The sequence below is a fragment of the Suricata suricatta genome, chromosome 5, assembly GCF_006229205.1.
Source record: "Suricata suricatta isolate VVHF042 chromosome 5, meerkat_22Aug2017_6uvM2_HiC, whole genome shotgun sequence".
Classification (NCBI taxonomy): Eukaryota; Metazoa; Chordata; class Mammalia; order Carnivora; family Herpestidae; genus Suricata; species Suricata suricatta.
Window position 1 is genome coordinate 19,520,846 of NC_043704.1, and position 20,241 is coordinate 19,541,086.

Consider the following 20,241-nt stretch of genomic DNA (forward strand, 5'->3'; position numbering starts at 1 on the left):
TAAGTTTTCGCAAGGATGTAGAACAAGAGAAATTCTCATACACTGATATTGGGAGTATAAATTGATAACTTTCCAATAGATTTGGAATAGTATGTGATAGTCATTATTAAAACTAAATACACACCTACTATGGCCAGTAATACGCTTACATATATTCCCAAGGAAATGAATGAGTATTTCTACTAAAAAACAAGACAAGAATTCTTAACAACTTTCTTCATGATCATCAAACACTAACAACCCAAATGTTCATTAATAGTAGAATAAATCAATATTTTTGTGGACTATTCACTTGCCTAGGAGTTAAAAAGAAAAAGAATGATTGCTTAATACAATTAACATGAATGATTTTTATGGATATAATCATGAGTTAAATGATAAAAAAAAAAAAGGAAGCCTGTGTTTTTATAAATTTTTTATAAAAATTTTAAAAATAAAGCCTTTCTATAAAATGCAATAACTCACAAAGTAATCAGTCTTGAAAAAAGTCAAAATGATTGTTTTAGGAGGGAATTTTAGATAGGTAGGTTTTGATGGTATAGGAGCAAAATGGAGCCTTCTGGTGTGCCTGAAATGCTCTGTGTTTTCATCTGGGTAGTGGCTAAAGTCACACAATGTATGTGTGTGCGTGTGTGTGTGTGTGTGTGTAGAAATTCAAAACACATTAATAAACATACATGTAAAACCTGATCACTTCAGATTTTTGTACTTATAAAGTATCACCTGGTAGACGTCGGTAAGACTGACTTGTCAGAGTCCTTCTTTGAGTGCAGAGCATGAGATGAACATTCCTGATGGCTCCTTTTCCCCCTTCCTGCCCAGCATGAAGAACCCACAACAATGGGTTATTTGTTTTCTTCAGTATATTGTTCTCTGCCGGTATGATGTGTGTATTGGTTTCTTGAGCTGCCATAATAAATTACCACAAACTTGATGGCTTAAAACAACAGAAATTTATTCCCTCACAGATCTGAAGACCAGGAGTCCAAAGTCAAGATGTCAGTAGGGCAGTACTGCCTCAAAAGTCTCCACGGGGGAAGTCTGCCTTGTCTCTTCCAGCTCCGGGGGCTGAAATGGTTCTTGATTTATGGCCTATGTCCCTCCCATTGGCCTCTGTCTTCCATTAGCCTTCTCTGGATCTCTGCGTATTTTCTTCTGCTATAAGAACACTTGTCATTGGATTTAGGCTCACCCAGATAACTTAGAATGATCTTATCTAGAGACTTTTAACTGAGTTACATCTTCCAAGACCTGTTTTCCAAATAAGGACATATTCATAAGTTCTAGAATTAAGATGTAGACATATCTTGTGGGGAGCCAACATTCCACTACATTGTTTATGGATGAAAAGGAATGCAACTCCCCATTATAATAAAATTATTTTATTATAATATCCTGTGTAACTTCTAGCCAGTTAACAATAAAAGTGTATGTTTGCTTTTTTTGCAATAAAAGTATCATGTTTGTTTTCCAGATGTAAAAGAAGTTTTGATTTTTTAAATCTGATTTGACCATTCTAATCAGACTCATTTAAAATTTTTAAAAAAGAGATATACTGTGATAACCAGAATATATTTATTCATCACCTCTTCATTTACTTAAACAATAGGAACCCTATTAGCAGAATATAGTATTCAAAGTTTTAGTTTTAGTTCATAAGAGAAAATTGGTTTGAGCCTGTTATAAAGGGGAATGTGACACTTAACTTTTAGTTCACTGACTAAGGAAAGGGTTTGAACTTACTTCCACAGGAATATCTATGGAATAGGATGGCAGGTGAGAGATGACAAATTTCTTCAGGTAAAACTTCCTGAAAAACAAGTTGAACAAGTGAACATAGAAATGTTGCACTAAAAGTATAACTATAAAGTATAACTTCTTAACTAAAATTAAGAAGCTCTGTTTTCTGCTTTCTTCTTTTACGATTGCTAACTTTTTCCTACCTTAAACCAGAATAATATATTATTTCCTATAATTTAATACATTTCCTTTTCAAGTGTCAAACATTATGTTTATAATTTTAGAAATATTAATGTCTTTTAAAAATATGCATTGTTTTTTGTCTTTCTGAAATTGTTACAAATATGCGTACTTTGTATCTGCTTTGTATGTGTACTACATATGTTCTTTTTAAAAACAAATTCAATACCATAATTAAGTAACTGAATTCATATTAGTGAGTATTGAGCAATTGTTTATACAAGACAAACATTCTACTATTAAAAAAAAGCCTATAAGTAATTCATGGAAATTATAAATTTAAAATGAAATTCCATTTAAAAATTTTTGATTTTCATACAACTATTTATCTATGCATAGGATGAAACTCGTCTTGTTATTTATTTAAAATGCAGTGGTTATTACATTGTAAGGAACAACTTCGGCTTTCATGGACAGTGTAAGTAATTATCTCAAACCAAATATCCTTAACTACTCTTTTGTCCTCTCAAACTTGAGAAGGGAATTTTAATTTGCTAAATAGCTGCATGGAAATGGAGAATGGCCTTTTATTGTTGTGCAAAAGACAAGCTTCTATGAAAACTGCTAAGAAGCATTTTCCTGCAATGAGACATTATGAGGTATAAACTTAAAAAGGCTTTTCTATCACCAATATTGAAATCGGGCAGATGTCTGCTGAATACCCCACATGTCATTAAGAGGCAGATTTTCCGAACATTTGACTATTGGGAGCATTTTCCACAATAGCACAAAATACTCATTGATTACCTTGCAAAGGAAAATTTTAGTCCCCTTGACAATTTTGTAGGTGTTTTGGAAGATGGAAGGCACAGGCAAGTAGCAAACCAGATTCAAGAACATAAAGGTATATTAGCAGAAGCTGAAGCTGACTATACACATTTTATAGGAGCCAGTAGCTGGGTCCTATCGTGGATGCATTTTTTCCCTCAAAACATGCTGGGATTCCAAATGGTCTGGAAATATCAGGAAAGAGGCCAGAAACTAGCCTACCTGAGTCAGGAGAGACCACTTGGTTGCAGGTGCAAGCTAGGGGAAAATAGTTAACAGCGGAGCAAAGTGTGCTTAAATTTCAGGCACACCCAAATTCAAAGACTATGTTAACTATTTGCGAGTTGTATAACTAGTAAATAATCTACTCTGACATCTTAAGACTTAATTTTCTTATCTGAAAAGCAGGGATTGAAGTAGTGTCTACCTTATAGAGTTATGACTGACATGTAGTATATAATAAATGGCATTACCATCATTATTGTTTTATTATTGCACAGAGAGTTGATGAAGTAAGACCCAGTTAGTTGTTAGTATTTAACTAGCATATGTGCAGTGACGCTGTTGTACAATGGGGTACAAACAGCAAGTTTCTGGAAGGGGATGCTGTTTGTTACCACATAAGTGGTATGTCCTAGTAACTTTTTAGTATAAGTTTAAGACCTCAGTCAATCCTTGGTAGTACTGGGGACAATGGTATTTAAAAATGAGAGATATGCCTTAGAATATAATAAAAATACACCTTTACTTTTTCCTTTTTTCTGAGGTAGCTCTATGCCGATTCTGGTGCTTAACCTAAGGTGAGAGCCTCCATCACAAGGGGAGAAATTTGTTAAGAGGTAAGCAGTATATCCAGTCACCACCATGCAGACTAAGATGCAAGGAAGCTGGAACACACATTCAGAAGTCAATGGAAAAGACCAAACATGCAGATTTGGGAAACTCAACAGGGATTTGAGAAAATCTCATCTCTACAGGCCAGTCTTAGAGTCTCAGCCCAGACCCACTGGCTTAGGAAAACTCCTCATTTAGATGGGGCCACAGCCTTTCTTCTATCACGGGCCTTGTTTAGAGTTTTGGTTACACAATATCAAGAGGGTCAAACTCTGCTGAAGACAGGTTGCTATGGGTTGATTTACTCGCCTGCCAAATTCATATAATTAAGTCCTGAACCCACTACCTCCTAATACAACTGTATTTGAATATAGAGCCTTTAAAGATGAATTGAGTTAAAAATTTGGATACAGACACGTACAGAGGGAGGATGATGTTAAAGATACAGGAGATGATGGCCATCTACAGGTCAAGGAGAGAGGCATAGAACAGATTCTTCCATCACGACCCTTGGAAGAAGCCAAATTTGCAGACACTGTGAGCAAACATCCAGCCTCCATAACTGTGAGAAAGTAATTTCTCTATTTCAGCCACCCAGCTGGTGGTATTCTATTTTGGCAGCCCTACCAGATGAAGGAAGCCTTCATGGGCGCAGGGGGTCCTGACAGGCAGAGAAAATGGAAGTGTTTCTGGAAGGAGGTCAGTGTACTTAGGTCATGAGTTCTGGCCAGAAATAAAAAATGAAGACCAAAAGAGACAAATTAGTTCAAAAAGTAGAAATTTGAGAAAACAAAATGCTAAGAACAACAGTCTCAGTTTGCCAAGGGCTGCTGGACAGGCCTTCTTCCCAACCCTCCTGTGAGGTGTCTTTGAGCCTCATCAAGCACCTGGCATTATTTGAGCACCATTACCCAGAAAATTTCAGCAATCCTCATAAATTAAGACTAAGAAAAGATTGCTTCTTAACACTTGAGACACTAGGACCTAAACAGATTAGCTTTGAACAGTGGCAAGGTATTCTTGATGTGGGTTGTGTTTTTTTTCCTTGAGAAAAAAAGGATGACTGTTTTTTCCCACTATTTTCTTGTTGTGACCTTTTCATCTGCCTTCACCTAATCTGATGATGCAAATCCACCCACACAAACACGTCCTATCCCCATGGTTTAATAAAACCACCTTTTTGCACTGAAGATGCCTCAAGAATTACTTCTTGTCCATCGGCTCCAAATTCCAACTTCAAACCACATCAGTAGCTGTATGAGAAAAACTAACAAGAGGGTAAGCTAGGGAATAATAGAGGAGAGTAGCTATTTCATAGAATGGTCTGTAAAGACTTCTCTGATGAGATGGCATTTCTTTCAAACTTGACAATCGGACTATAATCATGGTAAATTCTGTTCCATGCTTAGAATCTGAACATTTTCGCTATAAGATACAGTGCAATAATGACAAATTTCTTCAACCAAACCAGAGTTACATGCCTCATATCCTTCTAAAAGCACAAAGATTCCCTGGACACAAAAAGTTCATGTAAAAGAAGATAAATGAGTAGACTCTGGTGCACTGTCTTCTAGTTTTATGAAATTCCAAGCTCCCTGTAAAAAGCTTACAGAAATACGCAGTTCACTGGGTTCAGTGCTTGGCAAGGCTGCACATGGCACTTAATCCCAGCCAAAGCACTACTTGTACATTCCAGTCTACAAGAGAAATAAATTTCAGCATTCAATTATCAGCTCTAGTCACAGTGAATAGAGAAAGGGAAAGACATACTTTGCCAGTGTGAAAATAAACTGAGTCTCAAGCAGGTTAGCTGCTTTAATAAGTTTTCATAAAGTATTACATGCTTTGGCCAATGGGATAGCCAAATGTGTATAATTATATAGTGGTTTCTAAGTTTTCAATGGTTGTAATCTGCTCAATTTTGGAAATTTTCCTTTATTAAACAAACTATAGGTGTTTACCTTGGAAAGATCACAAGATGCAGAAAAGTAAAAGAAAAATAAGTCAAAAAATGACTGCAGAGGTAGATCAAAGGTAGTAATGGCCCCAGGTTGTCACTCCTCCCTGTATCTACTATGTTAGCCTGTAGTTTTGTAGTGCTTTCCTATTCTGTGCTACGTCATTTGACCTGCTTTCGGCCAATGAGATTATGACAAGTGTAATACAAGCAAAGGCAAGAAAGGCACTTGCATGATTGAATTCACATGCTCAGACACTCTGCCACCATGATCAGGACATGCCCATGCTAGCCCTCTTGTGCCAGGAAGAAGAAAGACACAGGGACCAGCGCAGAGTTGCCCCAGTTATCCTAGTTAAAGTCATCCTAGAAGACACATACTTGTATCATCCTAGAAGACACATACTAGCCAAGATCAGCAGAGCCACAAACCCAACCTTCAGCTGACAGTAAACTTGAGATATGCCCAATCCAGGCCTGATCATCTGAATTCTGCTGATTTGGAAGCTAAAAAAGCACTTGCCATTGTATCCTCTGAAACAATCTTTATTAGGGAGAATTGTTATGATAATCAATTTCTGATATGCTGACCACCATGGAACAGAACAATTTAAGATTGGTCTAATTTTACTTTCACTTTTTGTCCAATTCATGGACTTTTAAAATTTTTTTTAATGTTTTATTTATTTTTGATACAGAGAGAGACAGAGCATGAGAGGGGGAGGGGCAGAGAGAGAGGAACACACAGAATCTGAAGCAGGCTCCAGGCTCTGAGGTGTCAGCATAGAGCCCGACGCAGGGTTCAAACCCATGAACGAGAGATCATGACATGAGCTGACGTCGGAGGCTTTAATCAACAGAGCCACCCAGACGCCCCCAATTCACGGACTTTTTAAAGGTTAAAGATAACTACCTTCAGCAGCATAGAGCACTGTGCGTTCTAGTTTCCATGATTTAATCATCACATTAGGCTAGAAGAGATATTAGCAGAGAAAAATCCAACTGTAGTCCTGACAGTAATGTTTACTAGGGTAAAATCAGCAATTTCTGATTTGCCATTCAGGTAATCAGCAAAGAAAATCTCAGGGAGCTGGGAAGAGTAGAGTAGACTATATTATCAAGTCAGGAGAGTAAAATTAGCTAGATGTAAGTAGTGAACCTGAAAATAGGGTTGGGCTGAGGGAAGGTATTCCAAAAGGAAGTAACACTTAGGGCTTTTGCCATGCAAGCAACTATAGCCAACTGAGGTAAACAAAAGGCCTTATTGGAAAGACTCTGGGTAGCTCACGGAATCAAAAAGAAAGACAACACAGCAAGTTTAAATAATGATAGAAAAGGGGTACCCTTAGAGAGCTCAGTAATACTAATATGTCTCTTCTGGATGCTTCCTCTACAGCAAGTCAGTTTAACCACCTTTAGCTTAAGTTGTTACTCAGCTCAGAGTTAAAAACCTGGCAAAGATTATTCAAATGGCCTCAGGTTATACACGCCCCTCCCCCACTTATTGAACAGGGGAAGGGGAGCTAGACACTGTGATTGACAGTGTTAAAAAGGAAAAAAACGAACAAAAGGAGTCATTTCCCCCCATGACAGCAAACCAAGACTTCACTACAGTTTCAATTTACCCCAGGAATGTAACCTTTTAACAGTCAGTCAATCTGAATTTTGGTTGAATATTATTGTTTAACAACAGCCACCCCAGATCCATGGAATGAGTAGAAGGAATATCTATAACTAAGGGGGAACTGTTTCAGGACAGGCAAGAGCAATAAATGTCTACTAGAAACAAGAAGAGCAAGTGTGAATGTTCTGGTTTATATCAGGCAATAAAGGGAATTAGTCTACCTACTTTGGATTGGTCCCTGGAGGAGAAGGGAAATGGTCTGTTTGCATCAAGAGACAGATGTTCCCCAAAAGGTCTCTCTATCTAAGCAAAGGCTGGTCTTCTATTGCCCTGAAGGAGTTTAGCAGCTGGGAGGTGTCCTTGCCATGAAATTGTGATTGCTTCCCAGCATGGCTTCCAGAGAGTCCTGGAAAACAATCTAGTAAAAATAGCTACTCCAACGCATATAGATCTGAGACCAATGGCAGTGGGGGCCGTATGACTGACTCAGACAGGTAGAAATGAATCTGACCATAATTCCTAAGTAGAAATTCTGAATACCCCATTTTCTTGTTCTAAACAAGGTAGATTAAAGTATAATATGATAAGAAGTAAATTTAAGGCTTCAGTTGGGAAAAATTGTACTTCTCACATGTGCTAAATTGACCCTTGTGTCATGCAAATTTCTCCTGCCAAATTTTTCCTGAAGTAACCTAACAGGGATAAGTGATCAGCTAAACCCCCCTACCACATCTGCAGGGCTCAGGGCAAGAGTATAAATGGAGACTTATACTCCACAGTTCTAGAAATATAAAAAGATTTAAACTAAGCTGTTAAGTAAAATAAGTTCTACTTTTCTACCTTGACAAATACTCCTGCAAAATAACCTGGGAAGTCAGGTTTAAACTTCAAATTCTCTGGCAATTTAGGGTGCTGGGCCCAAATACAGAGTGTGTGGAGAGCCCACCCCAAGCCTCTGGCCTGAGGCATGCTCCAATTTTCTTCCTACCTCAGCTCCATCCCACACTTCAAAGGCCTTCATGAACACACATGCACAAATCCCAGCTCACCATCAATGCCCCACATCCTCCATCAGCCTTCCACTGGCCACATTGGGGAGCAGGGGTATGTGCACCAGTGAGTTTGTCTCCTCTTATAATGACAGTCCCTAGTAAAGGGTCTGTTAAAGTGAGCCCTGTGTTATAACACCAAGATTTCCCCACAGTGAAAGACTGTTGCCTCATTTTATGGGAGTGCAGTGGGCAGATTGTAGTTTATTAGCCCCTTTAGGATTGCTTCAACTGCAGAAAGCTGACTCACCAAGGTCATGTTCATTCTTGGGCAACCCACATTCAGTGACTGATTGATGTGACACCATAAAGGCCTGCCCTCCCTGGGCCAGCTTGGGCCAACTGAGAAGGGCCATTCCAGCTCCAGAGCTCCCACACAGTTAGCCAAGACATTTGCTGAACCCGTGACACAGTTCGACTTCTCTCTCTCTCCCCACTCCTGCTTCCTTCCATGAGCTTCCCCAGGTGTCCATCTCAAGGGCATTCCTTTCTACACATGCTACATGCTGAAGTCCTCAGAGTCTGCTTCCTGCAGAATCTAATCTGAGCATCCAGAGATACTGGAAGCAGCTTCACTGCTGTTTGAGCAGGAATCTAGAATGCTGTGCTCCAAAAAAGGCAGAGCATGGGCTCAGGTGGGCACATTCTCTTCATCCTACACTGGGTAGTCTACCAGAGTGTGTGCTTTAAAGAATGGGACCTAACTGAGGGGTCGACTTGACTGGATCTAAGGTCTAATTGGCTACACTGCTTTTTAAAGGTCCTCAATGGTTTCCCCCCTTATGCCATCTACAATAGTTTCCTATGCCTGCTGTAACCAATTGCCACAAACATATGGCTTAAAACAACAAAAATTTATTATGGTACAATTTTGGAGACCAGAGGTCTAAAATCAGGTCTTAGAGTGCTAAAATCAAGGTGTCAACAGGGCAATGCCCCTTCTGGAAACTCCAGGGGAGAATCATTTCCTTGTATTTTCTAGCTTCTAAAAGGTGTCAGATTTGCTGGCTCATGGTTCCTTCCTCCAACTTCAAAACCAGCCATGTAAGATCTTCAAATATTTCTCAGACTCTGTCACTCTTTCCTCTCTAAGGACATGTGTGATTACATTTAAATATAAATGCCCAAATAATATAGGAGAATCTCATTTCAAGATACTTAATTTAATCTGCAAAGTCTCTTTTACCACTTATGGTAACATAGCCACAGGTTTCAGGGATTAGGACACAGATATTTTGGGAGGACATGATCCTGCCTACCACATCATGGTAGAGTGGAAAGTCTAAATTTTAGCTAATGTTTTGAGGTTAACTCCAAATCCCAATACCTCAGTGAATCACCCAATAATTGTGATCATCTTCTTATGGCTTGAGGTGAAGACCACACCATGATATTTTTTAAAAAATCCTTCAAAGAATTATCTTTATTTCCTGTCTCTGATTATTTCCATTTTATTTAATCTTGCATCCACTCCAGTGAGGTGCTCAACCTGATCTCTCCACCATTACTAATTATACAAAGGTAACCAGTGATCTCTGCATTTCTAAATTCAATAGTCCTCCTCAGTCCTTATGGTATTTGATGTATCAACAGCCTTTCACACAACTGGTCACTTTCTCCTCTTTCTTGCTATCCCATTCTACTTTCTTTACTTTGTGTAGTATCTTCTGGTTTTTTCTCTTACCGTTCTGTACTCTCCTTCTCAGTCTTGTTTGACTACCCCTTCTTATCTCCCTATAATCCTAACCTCAGAATGTCCCTGATATCTTCCCTGTTTGGGGCTGAATTGTATTCTGTAAAATTTGTATGCTAAAGGAGCCCTAATCCCCAGTACCTTAGAATGCAACTGTTTTGAAGTTAGCGTCCTTGAAGAGGCAATTAAGGTAAATGAGGTCATAAGGAAAGAGACTCCGAGAGGTTCACACACAGTGAGAAAAGGCCATATAAGGACACAGAGAGCAGGTGCCATCTTTATGCCAAAGAGAGAGGCCTCAGGAGAAACCATGACTGTGGGCGCCCTGATCTTGGACCTCCAGCCTCCATAGCTATGAAAAATAAAATTCTGTTTAAGCCACCCAGTCTGTGAGATTTTGTTATGGCAATGCTAGCAGACTAATATACCATATTTGGATCCTTTCCCTTTTTTATCCACACACACTCCCTTGGAAATCTCATCCAAGAAGTTTCAAAATGTCATCTATATACTAGGAACTCCCTAATTTATACCTCCAGCTCTGACCTTTCTTAAATCCAAACTCATATATGCAACCACCTCCTCTCCTTGAATTCCCCATGGGGAGTAATAAATAGGCTTATTTAATATGCAGTTTATTTAATGCTATTATGTGATAGGTGGAAAGTTGGGCTCTGGATAGACCTCCTCAAACCTTCCCTTCTCTTACCCACTTCCCCAGCTCAGTAAATGGCGAACACAATTCTTCCAGTTTCTCAGCTCAAACACCTTGGGACTGTCCATGATTCCTCACCTCTCTCACACCCCATGTCATATCCATCCATCAGCAAATTCTGTCAAGTCCAGTTTTGGAATGTATCCAGTATCAAACACTTCTCATCAGCTCTACTGTTAAGACTCAAGTCCAAGCCACAATCATCTTTCTTCTGGATTCCTGCAATAAACTCCTACCTGGTCTGTGCTTAAACCCTTGTCATCCTAAAAACTATTGCTAATACTGTGGCCAGAATAATTTCTTTTAGCCATGAGATTCTTCTGCTCAAAACTCTCCAGTAAGTTCCCATCAAATGCAAAGCACATAGCAAAGACCTTCACGTTCCTATGTGCTCTAACATCCTGTTAGCTCCCTAACCATTCTCCTCCTCTGTCACCGTGCTTGCCACACTGGCCTTCCCCATACTTCTGAATGCTCCAGAAATGCTCCCACCATAGGGCCCATGTATTTGCTGTCTTCTCCATATTTTTCTTACAAATAGTGACATGGCTCATGTCCTCACCTTCTTCAGATATTTATTCAAATGAGAACTTCTCAATAAGGTCACCCCTGTTTATGCTGACTGAAATTACAACCCCAGACATTTCCTATACCCCTTATTTTTTTTCTCTTTGGTATTTATGAACTTTAGTATCTTAATTATTTATTGTGTTCATTTTCTGGCTGTTGCACTAGAATGTAGCTCCCTGATGGCCAGAATTGGAGTCAGTGTTTCCATTCTTCACAACGAGATTGCCTGGCATCTGGACACCACTAAATACCTAATGGCTGAGTTAGTTAAGTGAATGTTCTACAGGTGAAGGGGAAGAGCTCGGCACTGCTGGATAGGAAGGGAAGGGATGGGGTCTTCATTTAAGGTTCCCCCAGAGGAGAGCCTAGACTAAGGACTTGGTTCCAGTTGGTTTATTTGGAAGCTACTTTTAAGAAACAGGAGTGAGGGAGGAAGGAGAGTCAGAACACTGAAGAAGGAAGGCCATTATATGTTGCATTATTAGAGTCTCTGCTATTGGCAGAAAGAGAGGATTCTGCCAGAAATCCTGAGAAGCACAGATGGAAGGCCTCCCAGAACTGATCACCCAAAGGATAAGCGACTGGAGCATTTTTCCACTGGCTCTCATCTCCTTTCAGTCAGGGCTCCCTCTGACGTGAATATCTCCCCTGTTTATGCACCTTTGGGCTATGCAATGGCCAGCCAGATAGAAGACTCCTGTGTTGGAGAAGGCCCTCGGGCAGAATGCAGGCAAACAGTGGCAAGCACTTATTGGAAGGTTCTGGCAGGGAAAGAAGAGTGTGACCTTTCGAGATCTGTCTACCACAGCTGGGATTGAAATCAGAAGAGAACTGAGTAAATGTAACACAGACACCAAGGGCCTCTGTTTCAGATGAAGACAAGCATAAGAAATGTTAATACTTGTGACTATCACTGAATGAAGATTTCACATTTTGCCATAATGCACACAACAATAATACTCCCAATTATTCTGTTCATACTGCACTTTCACCCATATTTGTGTTTCCCAATTTCCCCATGAAACAACTATTATCATTATTTTTCAAGGCTAACAAAGGGGAAGGAAGAATAATATTTCTTATAAAGCTACTAATGTAGCAATCAGAGATAAAAAGATAAAGATTTAAATTAAAACAATCAGAGACAGTTTTGCCCAGCAAATTGGCAAAGTTGTTCTCAGAAACATATTCCCCAGTGTCAGTGTGAATACAATGAAATGGCACTGTTCTATATGAAGAAGGGAAAACTCACACATCTCTTCTGGAGGAGACGTTGAAAATATGTACCAAACGTCATTTAAAAAAAAAGTTATTCATTGCAAATTGCTAAAGCCACTCTGGAGAACAGTATGAAAATTCCTCAAAAAACTAAAAATAGAATTATCCTACAATCCCACAATCGCACTACTAGGTATTTACCCAAAGGATACAAAAATGCACATTCAAAGGGGGACAAGCATACCAATGTCTATAGCAGCATTATCAACAATACCCAAACTGTGGAGAGAACCCAAATGTCCATCGATTGATGAATGGATAAAGAAGATGTGGGAGATAGAGATAGAGACAGAGGCAGAGATAGAGACAGAGATAGAGATAGAGATAGAGATAGAGATAGGGACAGAGATAGATATATAGATACATAGATATATAGATCATGGAATATTACTTGGCCATCAAAAAGAATGAAGTCTTGCTATTTACAACAACATGGATGGAACTAGAGTGTATTATGTTAAGTGAAATAAGTCAGTCACAGAAAGACAAATTCCATGTGGTTTCACTCATGAGTGCAATTTAAGAAACAAAACAGATTAAGGGAAGGAGCAGGGAAGAGGAGAGAGGAAAACAAACCACAAGAGACTCTTAATGATAGAGAACAAATATGGGTTGACAGAGGGAGGTGGGTGGGAGATGGGCTAGATGGGGGATGGGCACTAAGGAGGGCACTTGTGATGAGCCCCAGCTGTTGCATGTAAGTGATAAATCACTGAATTCTATTCCTAAAACCAATATTGCATTGCATGTTAACTAAAATTTAAATTTAAAAAATAAAATATTGTGACCACATGTAAAAAAATAAACAGAAAATAAAATGCACCATCTGTTTCCTTAAAAAAACCAACAAAAACAAAGTCACTCATGATCCTTGACCCAGTGATTCCATCAAGGTAAATAGAAAATGTATATATATCATATATTTGATATTCAGTATAGTCTTATTTTTAATAAAAAATAATTAGAAACAACTGAAATGCTCAAAAACAGGATAGCAAAACATATATATGGTGTATCCATATGTTCTCATCCTTTGGATACTTTAAAATTCATGTTTTTGAAGAATACTTTAGTTTAGGTGACAAAGCATCTTTTAAAACTATTTATCCATCATACTATAAATTTAGCTTAGGTATAAACATATACACATATACACCTATACTATATACAAATATGGTGATCAGTATATTTACATATGTGCTAATATATCTAATAGAAAAAACTCAAGAATAATGTAAAAGAAAATATTAATAGTGGGTAATTTTGAGTAGCTAGTTATCTGAGTAGTCAATAATTCAAAGTACTTTTTAAATATTATTTGTATACTGTTCAGTGTTTAAATTTTCAGACATAAATTGAGAAATAATTTTTTTAATATATAAGAAAATCAGTAACAGCTTTCTTTGTTTAAGGAAAGAGGACTGCTAAATATTCCAAAGATAAATAAAATACCAAAATAATCCATATTCCTTTAATTTGGACCTCTTGCATTTTTAGTAAGCTGTTTTGCTATATATGGAAAGATTAAGGACTAGCCTTCCTCTGCCCAAACTAGAATTTTAAATAAATCAGTATTAAGGAGGTAAAGTGATCTATTGAGTTCTTTTGGGGAAAAAAACCATAGATTTTATTGATTATGAAAACTCTTAAGAGCAAATGAAAAGCAAGGCAGCAAACTTTATATTTAGTACAGATTCTTGACTCTAGCTATAATATAGTTATCCAAGCTACTTCACTTGGGCAAGATCACAAAGGAGTCTGCAAAATGCCTCAAGGTCAGGCAGGGTCACTGAACCAGTCTGGGTTATAGAATAGCAGCCAGCCTGAAGCAAAATTTGGAAACCAACAGATTCTGTCTTCCGCACTATATGTGCCACACACATGTGCACAAACTGATCCTTCTTTGGAGTTCTTCCTTCCACTCTGTGCCTGTAAAGCACCTCGTCCAGTGTCTGCGCACTGGACACTCACTCAGCTTCAGAATTGACCCATTATAGTTCATGCTGCCTTCCCAGTAAGAGCTCGACCCATGTGACTTTTGCCACTCTTCCCCTTGTCTGTCCCCAGTTTCCAACCAATCTGGAGAATCACTTTGCCCTGACCAACGTTGCACATGTTAGCTACTATAAGAATAGTTAAGCAGCATTTTGTTGGAGTTTGGAGAAGCAGTAAAAGGGGAAGAGGAGGCAAGAAGTGGCACAGAGCCTAGAATCTGAGATGATGAGAACACCCAAAGCACTGCATGGAAATGGAAGGTCGAGTCAACAGGCCATCTGCTGTCCCTTTCCATGACACCGTGTCTTCAGTAACGTCGGCAACTCACACAAATTCTCACATGGTCCTCACTGGGAGCAACTAGTGAGGAACAGGATCAGAATTCTCAAAATGACTAAACAAGCAATTTTCTGAACTTCTTCAGCAAAATGAGAGTCTCTGAAACAAAAAAAAAATAAAGAAAAAAGAAAAACTGACTGCTCCCTGGGAGCTCTATGTGCTGCTCAGTCTCTTGATCTGCCGCCCCGGGTGGGAAGGGGCTCTAGTTGGTTTCACATGATTCTCAAAGGCATATGACACATGAGCTATAGATGCTGTTGAAATATGAGACATCAGTGCCATCCCATTGTCTCAAAATATGGCCGAGATAATGGGTTCCCATTGGATCAGACATTTCCTACAAAAGCTACTGAATGAAAGCAATCAGGTCATGGGTTTCCTTCCTTCTCATCATTTCCCTTAGGTCTTCCAGGGCCAGAAGCTCTACCAGGATGTATCCCAGCAAATGTATGGCAGAAATGTGAGCCCAGGGCAAGCTGATTAATACTTGTTGCCAAGGATACTTTAGATAATTTGAAAGTAAGAAGGGGTGTTATGTTGCATTTTCCTGTAACAAGGAAGTTACAGGAAACAATCACTCAACTTGCTGTTTGGTTCAAAGAAAGGGCACACCAATATTTTTAACTCTTTCCTAGTCAGCTGCCTTTTCTCCATCTCCCCTCTCCCGTCAACTCAAAATTTATCATTTTCTTGAATCTCTCAATCCAAACGTCACCTCCTTTAACTCACCAATAACTCACTGGCACATAAGTAACAGCGTTTACATATGTGTGTCTCTACTTCTTCAAAATGCCTTTTTGTTATATCAAAGATATGGTCTTTGAGCTTGGAACTTAGGGAATATTTATTATTACTTGTTGAATAAAGAAAAGGTCCCTTTCCCCTGTTAGGGACTTTGCCCTTCCCCTGGAATTCTTTGCCCACAGCTTTCTGGATGTCTAGCACAGTCTTATCCCCAGGGCTTTGACTCAGCTGTAGCTTTTTATTAATATTTCTTTTCTCTAAAGAAGACCTCTGCCCCAGCCACTCTCTTAGGCAACATCTTATTGATTTTCTTCCTAGCAAAGGTCATAATCTGTATTTATCTTATTTCTTTCTGTACTCTTTCATTAATGTCTGTTTTATAAATTATCTGAGAGCAGGAACCTTGCAAGTGCTATTTACAGCTTCCTCCTTAACACCTAGAACATAGAAAGGCATCAGATTTTTGTGGAAAAGGTAATTACCAGGTCTGGGTTGGACAGCAGAGTTCTCTATTGGAAGTTTCTGCCCAAGACATAAACTGAGAAATACCAGATACCCAGCCGGTAGTTTCTCCACGTGAATGTTTTTGCTTATGTGCTAGGTCTGCACTTACTTGTTAGGCCTACGAGGTGTGACACTTGATACAACAGCATAAATCTCATTAGCCTATCTGTGCAAATGTCTCTACACAGTGAACCACAGCAGACTTGTTGGCCGAGGTCCAAATTTGTGTTAGGACTCTCTACCAGGCAAGTGGTACAGAGCTGAAAACAGTGCTGAAGAGTTTCCTTTTAGACACACAGAATTCCAAGGAGCCTTTGGTTCACTTTGTTTTCATATATCCAACTTTTTATTTTGGCAGGGGTTCAGGGGAACAGTTAGGATTTGTTTATTCCATCAAAACTGTCTGTAAGTCTTAAATTAAAATGTATTTAATCTTGTTCTAAACTTCCACAAGAGCAGCAATGTTTTTAGGAATGAAACTTACATCTATCTACATGTCCGGATAACACATTAAGTATTTGAATAAATTTGCCTGTAAGTCTCTGCATGTGCACAAAGGAGCCTTAGAAAATCTAGAAAAGTACACCATTTTTTTGTGTGTGGAAATTTTAATTTATCTTGTTCTAAATGTTTTGATGCTTTCTAATAATGGCCTATCTTATCTTAATGACACAAACTTCTAGATAATGTCATCATGAAAACTGACACTCCTTACTTAAATTCTCTTTAGGACAAAGTTATGGCTTTGTTCATTTTCCTTAAGAATATAACATTTCAGAGAACATTTTTTCCCATGAAAATATCTTCCTGTTTCTATTTTGTATATACTTGTTGAACAGCCCATTTCAATTTTCTGTCAAAAGCTACTGTGGAAAACATATATATTGTGACCAAACAACAATGTTATTTAGTTTATTTTAATTTTTGTATGCAAATGTCACAAAGTCAGTCAAGAGAAATACATTTGTATTTTTTCTATAAACCATTATCTGCTTAAAAGTAAAAAGCAAAAAAAAAAGTAAAAAGCAATTATTTGCAGGGAGATGAAAAGCCAAGTAATCTAATATAAAATAAAATTTTATGTTTAATTGGTCAATAAACATTCTAAATCAAGTAGGCATTTTTTATCAATGTATTTTGTTAATTGAATTCAGTATTCTTTTTTTTTTTAATGTTTTATATATTTTTGAGAGAGAGAGAGACAGCATGAACAGGGGAGGAGCAGAGAGAGAGGGAGACACAGAATCCGAAACGGGCTCCAGACCCTGAGCTAGCTGTCAGCACAGAGCTGGACGCGGGGTTTGAACCCACAAACCGTGAGATCATGACCTGAGCTGAAGTCGGCCGCTTAACTGACTGAGCCATGCAGGTGCCCCTGAATTCAGTATTCTTATCAAAACCAGTTTATAAGTCTACTCACCAACGAGAGAGAGATCATCAATGATAAAGTCTCTCAACCACCCTTCTTGCTACATCTCAGCCTTCTCAGTAAAGCAAAGCCTCCCCAACCTGGCATCCGTGGGTCCTCAAAGTACTGTACCAGGGTCCCCTCTCCACTTCTTCCCGCACTGTATTTTCTAGGCACCATAGACTAGTCTCCACCCTCAGATCACTGGCACGGACATTCAGACTTCTGCGCTTTTCTGCATTATGCTTTGTCTTTATAATTTCCAACTATCCAGCCCAGAAACCAATAAATTCCTCTGTGTCCCCATACGATTTGATGTATCTGCTTATCAAATTAATTGCTCGCATGTCTGTCTCCCTATCTTCCAGCTCCCCAACTCCTCTGGAATAGCAATCACTTAGTTTTTGTATTTCTAGTAACAGAGCATCATGCTAGCATATTCTGACCAATGAAGCACTCAAAAGTTGTCTGATTTTTGTTAATTGTTTAAATCTGCATTATATGTTTCTGCTTTGGTCTGATTTTGCTAACTACTGCCCCAAAAAGTTATAACTAATAAAAATACTATCTGTTAATTCTTGGAAGACTTGAATAATGGTCAGAGAAAACTATAGAATTTATATTGCTATGTATTTTAAAAGATCCTTATTGACTGACTGCTATGTCATTTTATTCAGGTGAATTGTTTAATTGAATATCTTCCATCTTCTATTTAAAACAGAGGAGAAATTATGTGCATTATTCTTATAACTAGGAAAAAATATTAAAAGCCCTTACTCCTTAATAATTCTTACTAAATTAAATAGTTCATATTATGTGATTAATTCCCTAAACTGGGAAATCAAGTGAAGTTGAGTGTGTTTGCCGAAAGATCTGATGAAAACATTTTTTAAAAGGATAAATTTACACCAAGAAATTATGCATCTATTATTCACAATCTATGATTCATATCAAAGCAAAATCATAGATTGCATTAACTGTCAATCTTCTAACATAAATTACATTTCTACCTTTGTGGAAAATGAAAATTTTGTCTTTCCAGTACAAAAAGAAAATTGCATACAATTTAGTTCTTTTTGCTATAGTCAGATCTATTAATATGGAGAGAAGTGACTTTTTATGGTCATTCCTTCATCTTCAGTTTCAGTGGGATATAAAGACACTGGTGGGAACACTGGGTCTCAGGGCTTAGCTTAGTGTCACAGGAAGTGAGTTCTCTGAGGCCAGGCAGACTGCCTTTGCACCAGTGTAGTTAGAATGATAGGTCACTCTCACTAGAACTATCATTGCTATGTGTTTTCCAGCATTAGTATGTTCACTAGACACACAAAATATTAAAACATCTATTTTTTATACGTATGAATGTGTACTAAGATTTATTTTTCTTTTTTTTAATGTTTTTTATTTATTTTTGAGAAACAGAGAGGGACAGTGCAAGTAGGGAAGGGTCAGGTTCCAGCCTGGAAGACGGGTTCCACGCTCTGAGCTAGCTGTCAGCACAGAGCCTGACGCGAGGTTCAAACCCACAAACCATAGATCATGACCTGAGCCGAAGTCAGCCGCTTAAACAACTGAGCCACCCAGGTGCCCGTAAGATTTACTTTTCTAAATGTCTATTAAAAGAATACGTTGAACAACTCCCCCAACCTCTGAAAACTCTCCTACTGTGACACTGTGTACATCCCTAAATTAAAGCCAATCTTTAAATTCCAACAAATGTAGGAATGAAATAATTTCAGGTAGAGTTAGCAGAAGAATGGGTAGGAAGTCAAAACTGAAGTTTGGATGATGGAAAAAATTCTGTCTCAGAAATCTTACAATTCATTACTATTTAAGAAGAAAATAAAAATTCAAAGCATTCTGCATGCTACAAAGGAATTAGCTATATATTTTTTGTCAATATCAAGAAAGGGGCAAAGATTCTGTGAAGGATGGAAGAAAGAACACTAACATCTGTGGACGTGTTTTCTCCAAAAGATTTACCTATTCAATGTTTCAATTCCTCGTTAATACATCCCATGTCATGTATTGAAAGAATAACATTTTCAAATTATTTGAAGAATGGAGCAGCAAATATATTTCAATTTTTCCACTGCAGAATAAGAAAAGTATATGTTCTCTACTGGGACACCAGAAGGACTGGTCTGATTTTCAGAACTCACACTGCTTAGCCATAAAAAAGAATGAAATCTTGCCATTTGCAATGATGTGGATGGAGCCAGAGAGAATTACGCTAAGCAAAATAAGTCATTCAGAGAAAGACAAATACCATGTGATTTCACTCATATGTGGAATTTAAGAAATAAAACAAAGGAGCAAAGAGAAAAGGAGAGAGAAAGAGACAAACCAAGAAACAGACTCTTAACAATAGAGAACAAACTTGGAGCACCTGGATGGCTCAGTTGGTTGAGCATCCAACTTGGGCTCAGGTCTGATCTCACAGCCTGTGGGTTCAAGCCCCACATCGGGTTCTGTGCTGACAATTCAGAGCCTACAGCCTGCCTCAGATTCTATGTGTGTGTCTCTTTCTGCCTCCCCCTACTCTCTCTCTCTCTCTCTCAAAAATAAAGATTAAAAAAAAAAAACCAAAGAGAGATCAAACCGATGGTTACCAGAAGGGAGGTGAGTAGGGGGCGGATAAAATAGGTGATGAGAATTAAGGAGGGCCCATGTTGTGAGGAGCACTGGGTGTTGTATGAAAGTGCTGAATCACTGAATTTTATACCTGAAACCTATGACACTGTATATTAACTAACTAGAATTTAAATTTAAAAAAATTTTAA

The 20,241-nt window shown here is 38.3% G+C and overlaps 1 long non-coding RNA gene across 2 annotated transcripts in view; it reads right to left on the reverse strand.

Moving 5' to 3' along the window:
- Positions 1-934: 934 nt before the first annotated feature.
- The window catches only part of LOC115292595, a 39,797-nt gene continuing 20,490 nt past the window's right edge, over positions 935-20,241 (reverse strand). For both annotated transcript variants that reach the window (XR_003909047.1, XR_003909048.1), the window contains 2 exons: positions 1,744-1,810; positions 935-1,158 (listed from right to left, as the gene is read on the reverse strand). This is a non-coding gene — a long non-coding RNA (uncharacterized LOC115292595). The remainder of the gene's footprint in view (positions 1,159-1,743; positions 1,811-20,241) is intronic.